At 49.7% G+C, this 12,049-nt stretch overlaps 3 non-coding genes and 1 pseudogene across 3 annotated transcripts; all 4 read right to left on the bottom strand.

Moving 5' to 3' along the window:
• Positions 1-3,505: 3,505 nt before the first annotated feature.
• LOC130318828 (U2 spliceosomal RNA) lies at positions 3,506-3,682 on the bottom strand (annotated as a pseudogene).
• Positions 3,683-5,783: 2,101 nt separating this feature from the next.
• On the bottom strand, positions 5,784-5,974 carry LOC130318832 (U2 spliceosomal RNA). The gene has a single exon (XR_008865276.1). It is a non-coding gene; the product is annotated as a U2 spliceosomal RNA (small nuclear RNA).
• A 2,099-nt stretch (positions 5,975-8,073) lies between these two features.
• Positions 8,074-8,264, bottom strand: LOC130318823 (U2 spliceosomal RNA). Its single transcript, XR_008865274.1, has one exon. It is a non-coding gene; the product is annotated as a U2 spliceosomal RNA (small nuclear RNA).
• A 2,084-nt stretch (positions 8,265-10,348) lies between these two features.
• On the bottom strand, positions 10,349-10,539 carry LOC130318811 (U2 spliceosomal RNA). The gene has a single exon (XR_008865264.1). It is a non-coding gene; the product is annotated as a U2 spliceosomal RNA (small nuclear RNA).
• Between the last annotated feature and the right edge of the window lie 1,510 nt (positions 10,540-12,049).

Below are 12,049 nucleotides of genomic sequence, written 5' to 3'. Positions count from 1 at the left end.
GCCGCCGCACCTGCGGGATCAACAACGTTAGTGACACCTGACAGGAACCTCTCGGCGGCTTCGGGGTCGGATGACTTGGGGGCGTAGAGGTTGCTGTAGAAGTCGTGGATGACCCCCATCACTTCCTCCTTGCCGCTCCTCATGTGTCCGGTCTCATCTCGTAGCTCAGTCAGGGGCGTGTGGCCGGCATGGAGCTTCCTGAAAAAGAAAGAGTTACATTTCTCACCCTTCTCCAGGTTCTCCACCTTGGAACGAAAGACGATTCGCTTGGATTCCTCCTCAAAGTGCCTTTTCAAGCTCTTTTTGGTCTCCTCCAGCTCCTCCCTGACGTCCCAGCCACACTGGAGCAGGTCCTGCAGGGACCGCAGCTCGCGCTGCAGTTTCCTCAAGTCCCACTTCTTCGCACACGCCTGTTGTCTGCCTTTTGCCTGAAAGAAACAACGGAATTCGACTTTAACATATTCCCACCAATCGCTGATGCACTTGAACAGACATTTGTCATTTCGCCATACAAGGTAAGCATCCCTAAGTTCCTCCATGACCTCCCTCTGCTCCAACAGGGCACAATTCAACTTCCAGGAGCCCGGGCCAGGTGGGAATCCATGGCCCAGAGTCCCCCGGAATCGAATGGCCCTGTGGTCAGAGAAGAAGCAGGGGACCATAGAGTACGACACCTTTCTGACTGCTCTCGAAGTGAAGATGAAGTCTATCCGAGAACGGAGCGAGCCATCGGGGCGGCTCCACGTATAGTTTACGGAGCCGTTCCCGATGGACCCGACAACGTCCTGCAAGGATGCCTCCGTCACCATCTCAATCAGCAGTTTAGACGTCACGTCCAGGTTGGCGGATGTGCCAGAACTGCGCCCGTCCACCTCAATGGGGCAGTTGAAGTCACCACCCAACACTACTGCCCTAGTGGTGGCGAGTTCAGCCCGCAGGGCCTGGAGAACCTCCAGTCGGACATCCCTCTCAGGGGAGGCATACACGTTGATGAGCCGCACGGGCTCACCCGCCCAGGAACCGTCTGCGACAAGAAGTCTGCCACAGACGAGCTCCCGGACGGAATCAAGTGCAAAGTTACCTCCCCTGATCAGGATGGCCACCCCCGCAGACCTATTGTCGCCCCCACCAGACCAGTAGGAAGGGCCGTGAGGCCACTGCCTGGCCAGATGGTTGTAAGACCTAGAAGCAGACAAAGCACATTCCTGCAACATGTAAACATCACACCTCTGGGAATCTAAGAACGTAAGAACAGTCTGAAATCTAAACCAAGCTCTAATACTCCTCACATTAATGCAGAAGATGTTAAGATCAGCCATGGGAATAAAAAGAGAGGTTAGTTCTGATACTAGTTACCAGTCTGGTCGGACGGGTCCTCTTCTCTGGCGCCTGTCGGCTCGTGTGGCTTCTCGTAGCGCCCTTCCAAGAACTCGTCGTAGACCGTGTTGGACGGAGTGTCCAGGATTTTCTTAACCTCTGGGTCCTGCAGCAGCTCCTCCATAGATTGAGCTTGGACTGGCTCTGCCTGGACCTGCTCCACTTGGGCCTGCTCCATCACCTCCTCTCCTTCTGAAGCTTCAAGGCTCTCGCAGACCTGCTCCATCTCCTCCTCCTCATCTGAAGCTTGAGGGGTCTCGCAGGTCTCGATTATCTTTCTTTTGTGGGACTCTTCTGATACGTTGTCCCTTCCTTTCCTCTTCCTCTGTATGGTACCTGGGGGAGGAAGCACAGGAAAGTCCTCCGAAGGGCGGGCACCAGCAGCTGGAGGGGGGTTAGGTGCTGCTGGGCCAGGAGAGAAAGGAGGCTGGGTGGGGCGGGGGGCAGGAGAGAGTTCCCGGGCAGGGGAGGACGGGGCAGGGGAGGACGGGGCAGGGGTGGGCCGGGCAGGGGAGGACGGGGCAGGGGTGGGCCGGGGTGGGGTACGGGGGGCAGGGGTGGGGCGGGATGGGGCAGGGGTGGGGCGGGATGGGGCAGGGGTGGGGCGGGATGGGGCAGGGGTGGGACGGGATGGGGCAGGGGTGGGACGGGATGGGGCAGGGGTGGGACGGGATGGGGCAGGAGGGGCAGGGGTGGGACGGGATGGGGCAGGGGTGGGACGGGATGGGGCAGGGGTGGGGCGGGATGGGGCAGGGGTGGGGCGGGATGGGGCAGGAGGTGGGGCGGGAGGGGCAGGGGATGGGGCGGGAGGGGCAGGGGATGGGGCGGGAGGGGCAGGGGAGGGGCGGGACGGGGCAGGGGTGGTGGCTTTCGCCTTCTTACCCTCCTTGGTCGGCTTGGCCGTCCGTGGTGTTGGCTCCGGAGCTGGGGCTGGCTTCGGTGCTCTCGCTGCCACAGATGCCCATGTTCTCTCCCTCTGGGGGCAGTCCTTGTAGCTGTGGGCTGCCAGTCCGCAGAGGTTGCAGGTCTTGCTCTTGGGGCAGTCCTTGGTCGTGTGACCTGTCACACGGCAATACCTGCAGGCATCCTCCGTACAGTCCTTGCCCTCGTGGCCCATCTTGCCACATCTCCTGCAGGTCTGCGGCATGTCCGGGTAGAAGATAAGTCCTGTGGAGTTGCCCAAGGAAAATGTCGTTGGCAGGTGCTGTAGTCCGTCTGGAGAAGCAGGGTTCTTGTTGAGTCTGACGACCACAGACCACTTGCAGGTCCAGTATCCGAGTGAGTTCAGGATGCGGGTGGGCTCCCTCACCACGGTGCAGAAGCGCTTCAGGAAGGTCGAGATGTCCGTGCCTGGGGTGTGTGGGTTCCGCATTGAGACCGTCACCCGCCTCTCCTCTCTTTGAATAAGGCAGTTGCCCACAAAGCGAGAGAAAGGGGATTCGGGACTCGCCGCTTTCACCACCTCCCAGTATCTTCTACAGGTCCCAATGGTGGCAAAGGTGATGTAGAAGATTCCCGAAAAGAAGGTTGCTATTCCCAGGGTGTCAGCCGTGGGGAAGCCTTGATCCGCCAGCATCTTCTTGCAGAACACGTCGTGGGACATGTCCGGCACCCTTCCGTCCACGGGCTTGAGCTTCAAGGCAACAGTCTGCCTCATCCAGGGCTCCAGGGTTGGAGCTTCCAGGTTAGGAATTCTGCCGCCCTTCTGCCTTGCCGTGGTGGAGGTTGAAGCTTGCTGTGGTTGGGGCTGGACCTCCAGGCCTTGCCCTGCAGCCTCCTCGATGGACTTGCTGGTTGAGGCCATGGCTTCTTCCAGCAGGCTCTTTTCCGCTTCCTTGCTTGCTTGTGGAGAGAGGCTTCGCAAAGTCTTCTTTCCCGGGTGGGAGGAGCTATGCAGATCCGGTCCCGGTGGGAGGAGCTATGCAAATCCTTCTCCAGAGGCAGCGAGTTTCTTCGAAAAGGTTCTGCGCCGCCTTCCTCTTCGCCGCTGTTCCGGAATTCACCGCCGATTCCCTTCTTCCAGGTTCTTCGTCGGCTTCTTCAAGAGCTGCAGTCTTCAAGATCTTCTCCTTCTTCAGATGTTCCGAGGCAGGCAGGAGACGATCTTCAGGTGGTATGCTCTAGAGAAATGCGGTTCTAATAAGAACGAAAAGTACTGCAATCGTACTACGCAAAATCTCTACCACAATGCTTGGAGTTCTTCAGACCGTAGCGATCATGGTATCTCCCCTGCCAGGTAAGTATAACTTATAACTGATAAGAACAGATACTACACTTGATCTTAGCCAAAAGGCCGAGAAGCGATAACCGTGAAAGGGGCGGGCCCAACAAGGTCCCCTTCATGGGCACTATCACTGCTTGCTGTCAGGGAGGCTGCCAGACAATTTTCCATGCACACTCTGGGCTGGGGGGCAGTCAACCACCAGTACACACAGCAGAACCTAAACCCATACCATTATTGCTAAGCAGCAAGACAGGGGCCCATTGCACTCCCACGGGGCCTTTTTAAATGCAATCCATAACCCGGATTTGCCAGGAACCCTTCTTACTCCTCCTACTTGCATGTGACACTGGGCTTAGGATCTGCATAGGAAACACACACACAAGCACACACCTACCTTTGTTGCCTGCAGATGCCTCCTTGGCTGTCCCCAAACGGTATCAAACCAACACCCACGGGAAGCTGTAAGCATAGAGGACATGCCTGCACCCCATTGGACTTACCTGTGTGGGTTAAATCCGGGTTATTTGACAACCTATGGCGGTGATGGTTCTGCTCAGGCAGAGCAGTGCTGATGCTCCTCATAAAGCTGTCGCTGCTGTGAAGGTTCTAGGTGACATCACAAATCCCTATGGTTACATACACAACAAAGCTGGGTTGTTGTTGTTTACACTCTGCAAGGCCTGTGGAAGTGAGTGACATCATAGCACTGTAGTTCTGAGGGTTCAAGATGGATGCAACAATCTCCTGTTGCTTCTATGAAGGCCGTAATAGACGACATCACCAAACAGCTCCATAGTCACATACACAGCAAAGGAGAGATGTTGTTTACACCTAGTGATGTCAGTGGTATTGAGTGACATCACAGCACAGTGCTAAGGCTCCTGGGCCTGGACACAGCAGCGGCTGCAATATCTCAACGGAGAATACGTTTATATCTATGTGTGTGTGTGCGCATATATATATATATATATATATATATATATATATATATATATATTTCTCCGCCGAAATCACTTTTAAACCCATTTCCACCTTTTTTTCCCTTCTCTTCCTCTTACTTTTTTTTCACGTTTTTTTTACGTTTTTCTCCTTTTCGCCTCTTTTCTGGGCGTATTATTCTTCTTTTTCTTCTTTTTTTTCGTCTAATGCATACCCCATCAGTGCAGCAATGCTTATTCAATACCGCCAGCAGATGGAGACACTGGGGGATAATTTTCTAAGGATTTATACTGATTTTTCCTGTCTGAATTTGTCGCACAGAAAGTTGCAGGCCAAATATGTGTGACATTTCTGCGACTTTAGCTTCTAGAGCATTTTTACAACATTATACATAGGTGCTGAATACATAAAAAGCGACTGTTCAGCGACAGACAAGTCGCATCGGCTGAAAGTAGGCCAGAATGTCAGTCCATGTTGGAGCAGGTTTAGATACAGTCTAAAGCATAGATCTCAAAGTCTGTGCACAGAATTTAGCAAGGGCCTCGCACCTTCTGATGCATCAGGTAGGTGCACAATAGCATAGCCTAACCCTCTGTACTTTGGTCTATATTGATGCGGGACATAGACAGCCAGCTGATGACCAATCCATTAGTGCAATGGATGGCTGGAAGCATTTGTCTTTGCCTTTGCAATACCACAGAAGCAATGCATGGTCAATGTACAGCAATGACACACCTGTGTGAACAGCCAGGAGACCCCCCCCCCCCCCCCCCCATGTTATGTTACATAGTTACAAAGTTAGTACGGTCGAAAAAAGACATATGTCCATCAAGTTCAACCAGGGAATTAAGGGGTAGGGGTGTGGCGCGATATTGGGGAAGGGATGAGATTTTATATTTCTTCATAAGCATTAATCTTATTTTGTCAATTAGGAACATTCAGCACCCACCCGCTATCAAGGCAGCTGCCTATCATGTCATGCCCTACCTGCACAGGTGTGCTGGCTACTCAAATGATCCAATTAAGGAGGCCATTTAGTCAGCAGCAGCAGAAGTCCTGTGCCTGGACGCTCCAACAGGGGCCAGACACAAGCAGAAGCAGAAGCAGCAGAAGCAGCAGCAGCACCACCTTTTGTTTTTTGGCTGCAGCAGCAGCAGCAGCAAGGCGCACAGGGCTGGCTAGCTGGCTAGCCAGCAAGCAGGTAGCAATGAAAGTAGGAATCTTTCTTTTTAACCCTGTAAGGGGGTGGTGCACTGTACCCGAAGATACTGCCATATCGGGTCAATGCATAGGGCGACGGAAGCAAGCTTCGAAATCGGCCCCCGTTCTCAAAAATCCATTTAATATATGGTCCCCAGATAGGGGACGTATCAGATATTAAACTGATAAGAACAGATACTACACTTGATCTTAGCCAAAAGGCCGAGAAGCGATAACCGTGAAAGGGGCGGGCCCAACAAGGTCCCCTTCATGGGCACTATCACTGCTTGCTGTCAGGGAGGCTGCCAGACAATTTTCCATGCACACTCTGGGCTGGGGGGCAGTCAACCACCAGTACACACAGCAGAACCTAAACCCATACCATTATTGCTAAGCAGCAAGACAGGGGCCCATTGCACTCCCACGGGGCCTTTTTAAATGCAATCCATAACCCGGATTTGCCAGGAACCCTTCTTACTCCTCCTACTTGCATGTGACACTGGGCTTAGGATCTGCATAGGAAACACACACACAAGCACACACCTACCTTTGTTGCCTGCAGATGCCTCCTTGGCTGTCCCCAAACGGTATCAAACCAACACCCACGGGAAGCTGTAAGCATAGAGGACATGCCTGCACCCCATTGGACTTACCTGTGTGGGTTAAATCCGGGTTATTTGACAACCTATGGCGGTGATGGTTCTGCTCAGGCAGAGCAGTGCTGATGCTCCTCATAAAGCTGTCGCTGCTGTGAAGGTTCTAGGTGACATCACAAATCCCTATGGTTACATACACAACAAAGCTGGGTTGTTGTTGTTTACACTCTGCAAGGCCTGTGGAAGTGAGTGACATCATAGCACTGTAGTTCTGAGGGTTCAAGATGGATGCAACAATCTCCTGTTGCTTCTATGAAGGCCATAATAGACGACATCACCAAACAGCTCCATAGTCACATACACAGCAAAGGAGAGATGTTGTTTACACCTAGTGATGTCAGTGGTATTGAGTGACATCACAGCACAGTGCTAAGGCTCCTGGGCCTGGACACAGCAGCGGCTGCAATATCTCAACGGAGAATACGTTTATATCTATGTGTGTGTGTGCGCATATATATATATATATATATATATATATATATATATATATATATATATATATATATATATTTCTCCGCCGAAATCACTTTTAAACCCATTTCCACCTTTTTTTCCCTTCTCTTCCTCTTACTTTTTTTTCACGTTTTTTTACGTTTTTCTCCTTTTCGCCTCTTTTCTGGGCGTATTATTCTTCTTTTTCTTCTTTTTTTTCGTCTAATGCATACCCCATCAGTGCAGCAATGCTTATTCAATACCGCCAGCAGATGGAGACACTGGGGGATAATTTTCTAAGGATTTATACTGATTTTTCCTGTCTGAATTTGTCGCACAGAAAGTTGCAGGCCAAATATGTGTGACATTTCTGCGACTTTAGCTTCTAGAGCATTTTTACAACATTATACATAGGTGCTGAATACATAAAAAGCGACTGTTCAGCGACAGACAAGTCGCATCGGCTGAAAGTAGGCCAGAATGTCAGTCCATGTTGGAGCAGGTTTAGATACAGTCTAAAGCATAGATCTCAAAGTCTGTGCACAGAATTTAGCAAGGGCCTCGCACCTTCTGATGCATCAGGTAGGTGCACAATAGCATAGCCTAACCCTCTGTACTTTGGTCTATATTGATGCGGGACATAGACAGCCAGCTGATGACCAATCCATTAGTGCAATGGATGGCTGGAAGCATTTGTCTTTGCCTTTGCAATACCACAGAAGCAATGCATGGTCAATGTACAGCAATGACACACCTGTGTGAACAGCCAGGAGACCCCCCCCATGTTATGTTACATAGTTACATAGTTAGTACGGTCGAAAAAAGACATATGTCCATCAAGTTCAACCAGGGAATTAAGGGGTAGGGGTGTGGCGCGATATTGGGGAAGGGATGAGATTTTATATTTCTTCATAAGCATTAATCTTATTTTGTCAATTAGGAACATTCAGCACCCACCCGCTATCAAGGCAGCTGCCTATCATGTCATGCCCTACCTGCACAGGTGTGCTGGCTACTCAAATGATCCAATTAAGGAGGCCATTTAGTCAGCAGCAGCAGAAGTCCTGTGCCTGGACGCTCCAACAGGGGCCAGACACAAGCAGAAGCAGAAGCAGCAGAAGCAGCAGCAGCACCACCTTTTGTTTTTTGGCTGCAGCAGCAGCAAGGCCCACAGGGCTGGCTAGCTGGCTAGCCAGCAAGCAGGTAGCAATGAAAGTAGGAATCTTTCTTTTTAACCCTGTAAGGGGGTGGTGCACTGTACCCGAAGATACTGCCATATCGGGTCAATGCATAGGGCGACGGAAGCAAGCTTCGAAATCGGCCCCCGTTCTCAAAAATCCATTTAATATATGGTCCCCAGATAGGGGACGTATCAGATATTAAACTGATAAGAACAGATACTACACTTGATCTTAGCCAAAAGGCCGAGAAGCGATAACCGTGAAAGGGGCGGGCCCAACAAGGTCCCCTTCATGGGCACTATCACTGCTTGCTGTCAGGGAGGCTGCCAGACAATTTTCCATGCACACTCTGGGCTGGGGGGCAGTCAACCACCAGTACACACAGCAGAACCTAAACCCATACCATTATTGCTAAGCAGCAAGACAGGGGCCCATTGCACTCCCACGGGGCCTTTTTAAATGCAATCCATAACCCGGATTTGCCAGGAACCCTTCTTACTCCTCCTACTTGCATGTGACACTGGGCTTAGGATCTGCATAGGAAACACACACACAAGCACACACCTACATTTGTTGCCTGCAGATGCCTCCTTGGCTGTCCCCAAACGGTATCAAACCAACACCCACGGGAAGCTGTAAGCATAGAGGACATGCCTGCACCCCATTGGACTTACCTGTGTGGGTTAAATCCGGGTTATTTGACAACCTATGGCGGTGATGGTTCTGCTCAGGCAGAGCAGTGCTGATGCTCCTCATAAAGCTGTCGCTGCTGTGAAGGTTCTAGGTGACATCACAAATCCCTATGGTTACATACACAACAAAGCTGGGTTGTTGTTGTTTACACTCTGCAAGGCCTGTGGAAGTGAGTGACATCATAGCACTGTAGTTCTGAGGGTTCAAGATGGATGCAACAATCTCCTGTTGCTTCTATGAAGGCCGTAATAGACGACATCACCAAACAGCTCCATAGTCACATACACAGCAAAGGAGAGATGTTGTTTACACCTAGTGATGTCAGTGGTATTGAGTGACATCACAGCACAGTGCTAAGGCTCCTGGGCCTGGACACAGCAGCGGCTGCAATATCTCAACGGAGAATACGTTTATATCTATGTGTGTGTGTGCGCATATATATATATATATATATATATATATATATATATATATATTTCTCCGCCGAAATCACTTTTAAACCCATTTCCACCTTTTTTTCCCTTCTCTTCCTCTTACTTTTTTTTCACGTTTTTTTACGTTTTTCTCCTTTTCGCCTCTTTTCTGGGCGTATTATTCTTCTTTTTCTTCTTTTTTTTCGTCTAATGCATACCCCATCAGTGCAGCAATGCTTATTCAATACCGCCAGCAGATGGAGACACTGGGGGATAATTTTCTAAGGATTTATACTGATTTTTCCTGTCTGAATTTGTCGCACAGAAAGTTGCAGGCCAAATATGTGTGACATTTCTGCGACTTTAGCTTCTAGAGCATTTTTACAACATTATACATAGGTGCTGAATACATAAAAAGCGACTGTTCAGCGACAGACAAGTCGCATCGGCTGAAAGTAGGCCAGAATGTCAGTCCATGTTGGAGCAGGTTTAGATACAGTCTAAAGCATAGATCTCAAAGTCTGTGCACAGAATTTAGCAAGGGCCTCGCACCTTCTGATGCATCAGGTAGGTGCACAATAGCATAGCCTAACCCTCTGTACTTTGGTCTATATTGATGCGGGACATAGACAGCCAGCTGATGACCAATCCATTAGTGCAATGGATGGCTGGAAGCATTTGTCTTTGCCTTTGCAATACCACAGAAGCAATGCATGGTCAATGTACAGCAATGACACACCTGTGTGAACAGCCAGGAGACCCCCCCCCCCATGTTATGTTACATAGTTACATAGTTAGTACGGTCGAAAAAAGACATATGTCCATCAAGTTCAACCAGGGAATTAAGGGGTAGGGGTGTGGCGCGATATTGGGGAAGGGATGAGATTTTATATTTCTTCATAAGCATTAATCTTATTTTGTCAATTAGGAACATTCAGCACCCACCCGCTATCAAGGCAGCTGCCTATCATGTCATGCCCTACCTGCACAGGTGTGCTGGCTACTCAAATGATCCAATTAAGGAGGCCATTTAGTCAGCAGCAGCAGAAGTCCTGTGCCTGGACGCTCCAACAGGGGCCAGACACAAGCAGAAGCAGAAGCAGCAGAAGCAGCAGCAGCACCACCTTTTGTTTTTTGGCTGCAGCAGCAGCAAGGCCCACAGGGCTGGCTAGCTGGCTAGCCAGCAAGCAGGTAGCAATGAAAGTAGGAATCTTTCTTTTTAACCCTGTAAGGGGGTGGTGCACTGTACCCGAAGATACTGCCATATCGGGTCAATGCATAGGGCGACGGAAGCAAGCTTCGAAATCGGCCCCCGTTCTCAAAAATCCATTTAATATATGGTCCCCAGATAGGGGACGTATCAGATATTAAACTGATAAGAACAGATACTACACTTGATCTTAGCCAAAAGGCCGAGAAGCGATAACCGTGAAAGGGGCGGGCCCAACAAGGTCCCCTTCATGGGCACTATCACTGCTTGCTGTCAGGGAGGCTGCCAGACAATTTTCCATGCACACTCTGGGCTGGGGGGCAGTCAACCACCAGTACACACAGCAGAACCTAAACCCATACCATTATTGCTAAGCAGCAAGACAGGGGCCCATTGCACTCCCACGGGGCCTTTTTAAATGCAATCCATAACCCGGATTTGCCAGGAACCCTTCTTACTCCTCCTACTTGCATGTGACACTGGGCTTAGGATCTGCATAGGAAACACACACACAAGCACACACCTACCTTTGTTGCCTGCAGATGCCTCCTTGGCTGTCCCCAAACGGTATCAAACCAACACCCACGGGAAGCTGTAAGCATAGAGGACATGCCTGCACCCCATTGGACTTACCTGTGTGGGTTAAATCCGGGTTATTTGACAACCTATGGCGGTGATGGTTCTGCTCAGGCAGAGCAGTGCTGATGCTCCTCATAAAGCTGTCGCTGCTGTGAAGGTTCTAGGTGACATCACAAATCCCTATGGTTACATACACAACAAAGCTGGGTTGTTGTTGTTTACACTCTGCAAGGCCTGTGGAAGTGAGTGACATCATAGCACTGTAGTTCTGAGGGTTCAAGATGGATGCAACAATCTCCTGTTGCTTCTATGAAGGCCGTAATAGACGACATCACCAAACAGCTCCATAGTCACATACACAGCAAAGGAGAGATGTTGTTTACACCTAGTGATGTCAGTGGTATTGAGTGACATCACAGCACAGTGCTAAGGCTCCTGGGCCTGGACACAGCAGCGGCTGCAATATCTCAACGGAGAATACGTTTATATCTATGTGTGTGTGTGCGCATATATATATATATATATATATATATATATATATATATATATATATATATATATATTTCTCCGCCGAAATCACTTTTAAACCCATTTCCACCTTTTTTCCCTTCTCTTCCTCTTACTTTTTTTTCACGTTTTTTTATGTTTTTCTCCTTTTCGCCTCTTTTCTGGGCGTATTATTCTTCTTTTTCTTCTTTTTTTTCGTCTAATGCATACCCCATCAGTGCAGCAATGCTTATTCAATACCGCCAGCAGATGGAGACACTGGGGGATAATTTTCTAAGGATTTATACTGATTTTTCCTGTCTGAATTTGTCGCACAGAAAGTTGCAGGCCAAATATGTGTGACATTTCTGCGACTTTAGCTTCTAGAGCATTTTTACAACATTATACATAGGTGCTGAATACATAAAAAGCGACTGTTCAGCGACAGACAAGTCGCATCGGCTGAAAGTAGGCCAGAATGTCAGTCCATGTTGGAGCAGGTTTAGATACAGTCTAAAGCATAGATCTCAAAGTCTGTGCACAGAATTTAGCAAGGGCCTCGCACCTTCTGATGCATCAGGTAGGTGCACAATAGCATAGCCTAACCCTCTGTACTTTGGTCTATATTGATGCGGGACATAGACAGCCAGCTGATGACC

Source organism: Hyla sarda, unplaced genomic scaffold (genome assembly GCF_029499605.1).
Source record: "Hyla sarda isolate aHylSar1 unplaced genomic scaffold, aHylSar1.hap1 scaffold_2075, whole genome shotgun sequence".
In the NCBI taxonomy this organism is placed as follows: domain Eukaryota; kingdom Metazoa; phylum Chordata; class Amphibia; order Anura; family Hylidae; genus Hyla; species Hyla sarda.
This window is presented reverse-complemented; position numbering and strand designations above follow the sequence as displayed.